We start from the raw sequence: 10,452 nt of genomic DNA on the forward strand, positions 1-10,452 counted from the left end.
TTTCTTTTTACTATTCTTTTGGTAATTGAAATTATTTTTGCATAAGTGTGTTTGTTTAACCATTAAGTTTTCTCTTATCATTGTTAATCATGAGTGCCATAGCTAAACAGTTCCTCCTGGACATTCTTAGACCACTTCAACGTGTAAAATCTCATCTCAAAAGACAGATTCGATTTTGTAAAACAAATCATATTTGGGCTCTGCAACCACCGGAGTTAGTATCCCATGTTGAGGATTTAGAAAGCCAACTCAGAGACATTGAGAGAGGTGTCTACAACATCCAGTTGGAGCTTGAGGTAAATTCAATAAGAGGACGATTGTAATTTTATTTATGTGTTTTAGTTTGTTTTTCTTTGTTTGTGTGCTTTAGTTTGTTTACCCCGGTGAAGAGGCGGATAATGGTACTCCGTGACAACAAGTCGGCTACTTCAGTTTCCTATAATAACTGATCTTCTGAGGCGAAGGTATGGACAAAAACGAGATTCTAGCAAAGCTTCACAATCGATTCCCTTCACTTCCTCAGAATGCCCTCCTTACAATCCATAAAGCTCGGTCCGAATGCATGCGATTGCTTATAAGGAATAACATACCTGCTGACATTCGTTGGTTAATCGAGGCCAAAGTACGATTGGCAGGTGAGTTGCCTCCAAAATTTATTGCATACATGCCTGGTTGTGGTAAAGGAAATTATGCAAGAAAACGAAGAGCTCGAAGAATTTCTGTTGCTTGTCATAAGTGTGCCAGAATGAGATGCGACAAAAAATCATGTTCTTTAGGAATGGTGTCTGATAACAGGGAAGATTAGATTCAATTCATTAGGGATGGCTTGAATAAGGAGTCATTGGATGATATCCTTTTATCTCTTGAAACGCATCCCAATGGATATGTGCAAGGAGCGATCCTCCAGTTATGGTCATTATTCTAGAAAGAGCATGCACGATATAGTCTTGGGAATCTGACTATAAACGACCATGTTCGCCAGTTTATAAGAAAACTGGATGGGAAGGCTATCCTCGACCCATAGAGGGTGTTCAAGCTGTTTCTGGACGTAAAACTAGAGGAAGATGTGAGCCACAGTCGCAACTACCTATAAATATCCTTTTACTTCACTGTTGTTTTATTTCACTGTTGTTTTATCATTTGCATTATTGTCTTTAATAATTTTATTTTATCACTGTTTACTTTTTCCTTTTTACTATTTCCTTTTTGACTCTCGAGCCATGTGCTTTACGCGTTAATTGACACTGACATGCTACCTCATACACAACTGTGACCCACTGTCACCAAGATTCTTAAATATGACTTTTTTTTTGTTCAGCACTTGCAAATTGTTTTTGAGAAGTATCCCAATGGCAGCTACTCCCAATAAACAATTCAAGAACTATGGCAAACATAAAGAGTTCGTTGAAGCAGCCATAAATCTTGGTCGCAACATAGCAGAGAGAAAATTATACTTGGTGTATGGAGGAGGTAACCGAGGGTTATCAAAATTGGTCTCAGAAACTGCTTTTTTCAGAGGAAGCCAAATGTTAGGCATCATTCCAAGAGCCCTAAAACCTTTGGGCAGTTTGTCTGACTCACCAACTGGAGAAGAATTAGTTGTCTCAGGTATGCAAGAAAGAATAACTGAAATGCTTAATCATGCTGATGCTTTTATTTTCCTACCAGGAGATCTTGCAACTCTAGAGGCACTTATCACATTAGCATCTTGGGCCTATCTGCACATTCACCAGAAACTCATCGGTTTGCTAAATGTCAATAACTTTTATGATGGCTTCATCGTATTTCTTAACCATGCAATAAAAATCTATTTCATTCCTTCCACAGCGAAAAAGCTTTTTATTTGTGCTCATACTGCTAATGAGCTACTTGATATGTTACAAGCTTATAGACCGGAGCCAGACCCCTGGACCTTGGTGTTGGAGCGTCCAAATAATGATGGTAACAGTAGCCGCAGTAAAAAGTACAAATTAGACTTAACTCTCCGCTTGTAAATATTTTCTTTTGTGTTACACCACCCAGGTGATGTCTTCTAAACTCTACTTCTTTTCTTTAAAACATTGAGGACAATGTTTCGTTCTGGTTGGGGGGAGGGAATAGTCGACAATTGTGAAATCTTGGTTAAGTTTTTACTAATTTTTTTGTTGTAGAGACTAACCGTGGCTAACTTTTGTGTTGAAGATGGCTGAATATGGAATGTAGTGGCTCTAGAAGCGCATCTTCTTTGTTTGAAAAAAAAAACAAAAAAATAAAAAAAACAAAAAAAAAATTTCAGACATTTTCTTTTTCTTTATTAAGTTTTGAAAATAATTTTTCTTCTTCCTTTTAATTTCTCCTTTATAAATATACACTTTTAAATTTTTGAGTCGAAGATGGCTGAATATGGAGTGCAGTGCCTCTAAAAACGCATCTTCTTAGTTAAAAAAAAAACCATTTTCTTTTTCTATCATTTTAAGTGTAACTTTTCTAATTAGCTTTTCTGCATCATTTTTCACCTTTCTGCATGCATATCTTCTTTTCATGTTTAGAATAGGTTGGGGGGTAGACTGTCATTTAAAAAAAATTGTGTGATTTTTTTTTTATATTGGATGACATGATGACTTTCAAATTTTAGTATTTGTATTATCTCTGGTCTTAAGTGATGTTATGCTATGTTTGCTATTTTATATGTTGATGTCGGAGACAAATATGAGTTACTTGAAGGAATGCACATGTCATAATAAATACCAAGTGAGTTTTTTAGCCTGTCATTTTTCTTGGAAAGTAACCCATTTTGCCCATTCTTCATACAGTTTAGCAGTTTATTATTTTATATATGATTTCTAAATTTTTTTTGAGTCAACCCTCTAAAAAGAAAAAAAATTAAGATAAAAAAAAGAAAAAAAATGTGTGTTGCTAGTAGATATGGAAGATTATTTAGAGCCCTAAAAGACGATAGAAATGCCATCTTTGACCCGTTTGAGCCTTTCTAGCCATCCCTTTTGTGAAAAATCCATAGTTAACCCTTTTGAGCCTTTATTAAAAAAAAAACTTTTCTTTGTCAAACTTATCATCTTGATCCACTCCAATTTGGAGTATTACCCTATATTTTACAAGTTCCATCACCTATTTATGTTTGAGAAAAATGTAAATAATTATTTTGTTTAGTGAAGTTGTGCCAAACAAAAGAAAAAAAAGAAAAAATTGTTGTTTAAAAAAAAGAAAAAAAACAATAATAGGTGAAATCCACCTTGTAATTTCCAAAAGATTTCTACTTTTTCTCAAACATATATTTTATTTTTTCCTATTTTCCTTCATTTGTTAGCCATGTTCTTAGCCTACGTTACATCCTAATAAAAGTCCTTCCTGATTTTAGGGAGCTATAGTCTAAAGTAGAAGCTAGTTATATGGGCTAAAAAGATGTAGTGGTGCATAAAAAACTAAATAAACAAATAAATAAATTGGGTTGACTAGCATTTTTGTTTGACTTAGAAGATCGTATTTTTTCTAAGCTGTGGGCATATTTCTTTCATCTTGGTGAGAGCGTGTGACATTACTTCTTTATTATTTTCTCTCAAATTTAGCATTCATTGAAGTGACTATTTTTATTGGGTTTAATTTCCTTGTGAGAGTGTCACTACATCCAGTGAGATTTTGGGGTTTGACATGTCATTCTTGAAAGTAGTTGTGACAAAGTCTATTGGGCTGATTCATGTGGATGGTTGATGTGGGTGTGATGTTTCTGTAGACTGGAGGTAATGCTTATACTTTTATTTGATTGCTATCATTAGTCTGATTGAATAAACACAAGTGTTAAAAAAAAATATTTTGGATTTGAATTTTGTTGTCGCTTTATTTGCTAGGGACTAGCAATAAGTTGGTGGGGGGTGTGTTGAGTGTTAGAAAGTGTATATTTATAAAGGAGAAAATCATCATTTTACAATTTAGGAAGATTTGAATACCAATAGGTTTTTTGGTAATCAAAGAAGTAGTGAAGAGTTTGCTGTTGACGGCTTTGAAATGTTCTTCAGACTCGGTCCAGTATTGTGATGGAAGAATGTGTGGGTTTAACATGCTTCATTGGGCGCCAGTGTCGATAAGGCCAATGGCTGGGACGGGCCTTTGGAACTTTGAGGGCAAGATCTGGAGTTTAATGGAAGGTATAGGAACAGTAGTGTCGAGGGACAGTAACTGTTGGTGGAAAATCACTTGGGACTGATCACCGTCAGAATCATCAAAGGAGTTGTGCAGTGCGAACACAGTTTCATCATTGGGTTCATCTTGTTCAGAGAAATAGAATTCCAGTTCATCCTTCTCGGGAGAGTAGTCTGTAGTGGCTTGAAGATGCTCAACTAGCCGAATAGATTTTTCCCTTTTGTTGGGACAATCTTTGGTTTAATGGCCTTTTCTCTTGCAGATGAAACATCTGCTTGATTTTCTCCGTTTAAAGTCTCTAGAAGAAGATGACTTCTTTCTGAAGAATCTGTAAGGCTTTTTGGATCTGCGAGGTCTGGATGAAAATTCTGGATTTTTGAATTTCCTAAAATGCCTTTCTTCTTAGAACTGCAATCACAATCCTTTTTCTTCTGACATTTGATTTGCAAATAAGGCTTTTTGCAAGCACTCCAGAATGGTTCTTTATCTTTCAACAGTTCTTTGAAAAACTGTTTCTGCTCACAAAGTTTGTCAAGACAAGTTTTGGCAAGCTGGAAGATTTTGCCAAGAGAGATGTTGTCAAGAACAAGATTGGATGCGGTGAGTTGTCGCTGTATGTCTGGCTGGAGTTCTTCTGGTAGGGAGGCCAGAAAGACATGCTTTAATGTCGGCTTATTGAATCCATTAAGCTTATAGAACAGTAAGGACATTCGTTTGTAATGGAAATCAAGATCCTTAGCATTGAGGGAACAACATTTCATGTTGAGATAGTCTCGGCGTGCAGGTTCAAAAATTGCAGAGGGGTCTCCAAGAAATTGATCATGGAGAACCGCAAGAGCACTTGAGATTTCTGGTAGATCAACAAACTGTAATCGGCGGTAGCACCCTAAAGAATCAAACCAATCTCTTAGAGCACCCGTAAAACGAGTAGCAAATTCTCTAAGGACTGATTGAGTTGTGGCTCCTGGCCGTAGCATTTGGAGGTCAATCCAGGCGGACATTTCATTTAGTTAGTCACGCCATTTATGGGATGGAAGATCATCAAATGTGAACCATGGACCATTCGACGATTTTTGACTTGTAGAACCGGTCTGGGCTTGAGCTGGAGGAGGTTGGTTTATGGTAGAAGATTCAGGCATTTCTTCTTCAACTTCAGAGGGAATATCAACATATGGTTATGTATGAGAAGTTTGGCCTTGGGCATGTTGGTCAGGTTGAGCCATCAAGATTTTAGTGATATCAGCATAGGACTTTTCAGAGTCACTGGTGGATGCTGAAGATTCTGTGTCAGTTTTGGTATGGCTATCAGAAACAGCTAGATTTGAATCAGAAGTTTGGTCATCTAACGAAGATGAGTGGTCGACTTTGTGGGCACTAAACTGGTGCACGGGTTCTTTATCCTTTGATTGGGTCGGAGGTTGGGATAAAGGGGCTGATGGAGGAGCTGGCGGTGATGCCGGCGCATAACCAGCAGATAGTTGGCCAGGGATGGAAATGGATGAAGGATGAATTGTGATAGGTCGCGGTTGTGGTCTAGGCTTTGATTTTGGTTTAGGTGGTGGTTGTAAGGGGTGATCTCTAAAAAGAGTATGAGTCATGCCAAATAACTTGGAAGGATTATACTGTTTGATCGGGGAAAGCATAGAGGCAAATGGGTGATAAGTTGGACCGATGGAAGGGATGGAGGGGATGTGGTAAAAAGAGTAGGTCTTTATTTTTCAGATTCAATCTGATCAAGCTCAGCTTTTAAGCGTCTGATTTCCCTTTCTTTTTGGTTAAATTCTGGGCCATAGTAGCGCTGGGCAAGCATAGTTTGTAACTCAGAATCGAGTTGAGCAATTCTAGACTGGAGATTGTGATGGATCTGATAAGTGCATATTTTCCATATATTTTGCTTTTAATTTCTCCATCTTTTTCTTATTTTGATCTTAAATATTCTAGTTATTTTAGTTAATTTTTAATTTAATAGGGAATTAATTAATATACATATTTTATTTTTTTTATTTGCTAGTTATTTTTATTTCTTATTTTTAATTCATTGTATTATTTTATTGAATAGGAAATTAATTGGAGATTGTGGATAATAAAAAGGCATGAAGAAATTCAAATTGAGAAGGAATGAAGATTAAATTGGAAGACAAAAATCAAAGCAATTAATCCAATTGAGAAATGTTGAATAATTAAAAAATTTAATGTTCTCCAATTGGCAATTGGAGTACACGTGCATGGCATTGCAAAAGTGGAAAGCATTTAAACGGGCCCACAATTGACTTTCAAAAGTTGGAATTAATGGCTTTGGGTGGCATTAAATTGGAAAAGGATTTCAATTCTAATTGAAAAAGGATTTCTTTGGATTTGTTGGAGAAGAATTCGGTCAACTAGCATTATAAAAGGAGAACAGCTGTTGGACGGAAGGGAGAAGAGGGAGAGCAGGGGCTGATCCAATTCTGCAAGAAGAAAAAAAAAACAAGGAAGACGCCAGAAGGAATTCAATTGAAGAAAAAAGGCAGCCGTTTGAATTAATCTCCATGATTGGTTTTGTCAATTCTCTTATTCCCAATTCAATTATGTTAGGCTAGATTTTTATTTGGTTAAGGGTGAATTCAAAACCCTAAACATGATATGCAATTAAATTTAAATTCTATCATTCAATTTATTTAATTGAGATTGTTTATGTTCTTCTATAATTAATGTTCATGGTTTATTCTTGTTTTATTTAAGTGGCCAATTAAATAGGACTTGAATAAATATTATTGCTAAATTAAAATTCTTGATCCGTAATTGTCTTGATATTTTAATCATTAGTAGCAGTTGGAATTAGTGATTTCAATTGAAGAACATAACCTAGGTTAAATAATCCGAGCTTGTGTGTTTATTGCCTAGATCAATCTAATATCTTTCTTTGTTTAATGCTTCCATTATCTTAAATTTAAAGAGCTTATTTTAAATTATTTAATGGTTAGAGATTAGGTGAAGAGCTTATTTTACCTAACGACACACTAAGGAAAGATTGAGACTAACAGAGCTTATTGTTGTCTACGGTTGATGGTTTCAATATAAATTGATAATAGAATTGATATATTATGTGCATGTTTGGTGGTGGCGAATGATCCTTTAACCAAAGTTTTCATCATTATTATTTCTTTCTCCTTTAATTAAAGTTTTTATTAAATTCTTGTTCGTAATTTTAATTTCTTTATTTCTTACTATTTAGTTAAAAATTCATAAACCCCCCTTTTATTTTTAATTGCCATTTTCTTTAATTAGATTAATTTATATTATTATTACTATTATTATTACTACTATTATTTTATTTTAAATCTTGCTTTGGAGTTAATAATAAATATAACTAGCATAGTCTCTGTGGGATCGATCCTTACTCGCTCTGTACTAATTATTTATATTAGTGGTAAGGTTTTAAATTTGGTGCACCTTAACGACACTACCAAATTTTTGGCGCCGTTGCCGGGGAACTAGCGTCTAGTTTGTTTATTATCACTCGTTTTATTTTTATTTTTTTTATTTCTTTTCTCATTTTATTTATTTATTTTATTTTAATTAGTTATTTTTTGTTCTATATTTAGATTTTCATGAGCATAGAGGACATTCGATTGAAACTCGAACAACTTAGAGCAACCTCATCATATTCAGAACTCGATTTTGCCATCCACATTCCACTCCCGAAGACAGAGCCAAGCAGCCCAGAACCCGAACCAATGGCTCAAAATAACAACCGAACACTTAAAGAGTTGGCAGCTCCTAACTTGGACCAGCAACCCTTATGCATTGAGAATCCAAACCCTCAGGTAAACTTTAAACTCAAATCTGGGATGATTCATCTTCTTCCTACTTTTCGTGGTCTTGCAGGAGAGGATCCAAATAAGCACTTAAAGGAGTTCCATGTGATCTGCTCCACAATGAAACCAGCCGGAGTTTCGGAAGAGCAAGTTAAGCTAATGGCCTTCCCATTCTCTTTGGCGGATTCAGCCAAGGAATGGTTGTACTATCTTCCCTCCGGTACTGTCACTACATGGAATGAGATGCGTCAGCTATTTTTGGAGAAATATTTCCCAGCATCAAAAGCTGGCAGCATTCGAAAAGAAATTTGTGGAATTCGACAGTATAATGGAGAGCCGCTCTACGACTATTGGGAACGATTCAAAAAGCTATGTGCTAGTTGCCCCCACCATCAGATAAGTGATCAACTTCTTATTCAATACTTTTATGAGGGTCTACTGCCTATGGATAGGAGTATGATTGATGCTGCTAGTGGAGGAGCACTCGTGGATAAGACACCAGAAGCAGCCCAAAATCTCATTGCTAACATGGCTGCTAATTCCCAACAGTTCAACACTAGGAACGATCTACTGCCGCCACCTAAGCAAGTCAATGAGGTAAGTACTACTTCTCTAGAAAAACAAGTTTCAAATCTTACTTCTTTGGTGCAACAATTAGCTCTAGGGCAACAAATGAGACCGTGTGGCGTATGTTCTATGGTCGGACATGCGACTGACATGTGCCCTGCCATCCAAGAGGGATCACATGAGCAGGCCAACGCAGTTGAGGGGTTCCTAGGCCAACCAAGACAAAGGTATGATCCCTACTCTAATTTTTACAATGAAGGGTGGAAGGATCACCCTAATTTTAGGTATGGGAACCAACAACAAGGCATTCCTAATGTGGCACCATCTCGACCACCGGGCTACCCCCAACAGCGGGTGCAACAGCCTTATCAAGTTCGGCCACCTCCACCTCCTCAAAATCAAGGTATGTCTTTGGAAGATCTTGTAAAAGCTCTCGCTACTAACTCTATGCAATTCCAACAGACTACCCAGACACAGCTCCAACATTTAGAGAATCAAATTGGCCAATTGGCCACATCTATGAGTAGGATAGAGGCTAGAACTTCAGGAAAGTTACCTTCTCAACCAGAAATTAATCCAAAGGAGAATGGTAGTGCTATGTCTCTTAGGAGCGGGAAGCAATTGGAACCATTATTAGCTAAGCCATCAAAAGTATCCACAACATCATCGCCCTCTGTGACCAATTCCTCCCCTGAGGCTCTTCCTTTAACAAGGAAAGATGATTCCCACTCGACATTGCCAGTCGATCCATCTGGCCAGGTAAGTACCCCCTCACCTCGAATTAAGACTCTCTCCATTCCTCCATCATTTCCTAGCAGATTTAAACAATCCAAGAAAGAGGAGCAAGAAAAAGAGATCCTTGAGACCTTTCGTAAAGTAGAGGTAAATATTCCTCTACTTGATGCTATTAAACAAGTGCCGGGTTATGCAAAGTTTTTGAAGGAGTTATGCAGCAACAAGCAAAAGTTGAGCGGTAATGAAAAGGTAAGTGTAGGAGAGAATGTTTCTGCTATACTTCAAAGAAAACTTCCGCCTAAGTGCAAGGATCCAGGTACTTTCACTATCCCCTGCACTATTGGTAATACCATATTCGAAAGATGTATGCTAGATTTAGGGGCCTTAATTAATGTTATGCCATATTCGATTTATAACTCCTTGAATTTAGGCCCAATGGAAGAAACTGGTATAATTATTCAATTGGCTGACAGATCTAATGCTTACCCGAAGGGGGTTATGGAAGATGTTCTTGTGCAGGTAAATGAATTGGTCTTTCCAGCTGATTTTTATATCCTTGAAATGGAGGATGAGTTGTCGCCCAATCCCACTCCTATTCTGTTAGGGCGGCCATTCCTTAAGACAGCCCGAACCAAGATTGATGTTCACGATGGAACCCTTACAATGGAATTCGATGGTGAAGTGATCCGCTTCAATATCTTTGAGGCAATGAGGTATCCCAGTGATGTTCATTCTATTTTTGCCATGGATAATATTAATACTTTGGTGCAGGATTTCTTTGAATTATCCGGTAATGATAGTTTTGAAATTGCCATAAGCAAGAATCTTACGAAAAATGATTCTAAGGAACATGCAAATTTGATAAAGTTGGATGATGAGGTAGAGGAAGCTATGGCAATTTAGATGGAGCAGTCACATTACGCACCAATGGGTATAATGTTTCTTACCTTGAATTGCCTTTATTAAACGAGAAACTTTTTCCTTCAATTGTGCAGGCACCTACCTTAGAACTTAAACCACTCCCAGAACACCTGCAATATATTTACTTGGGTGATAATGAAACACTTCCAGTTATAATTGCTAAAACCCTCACCCCAGTTCAACAAGAAACGTTAATTAGGGTGCTTCGAGATCATAAGACGGCGATTGGCTGGACCATTGCCGACATTAAGGGAATTAGTCGTTCCATGTGTATGCATCGCATTTTGCAAGAGGAAGG

Source organism: Citrus clementina, unplaced genomic scaffold, assembly GCF_000493195.1.
Source record: "Citrus clementina cultivar Clemenules unplaced genomic scaffold, Citrus_clementina_v1.0 scaffold_5, whole genome shotgun sequence".
Classification (NCBI taxonomy): Eukaryota; Viridiplantae; Streptophyta; class Magnoliopsida; order Sapindales; family Rutaceae; genus Citrus; species Citrus x clementina.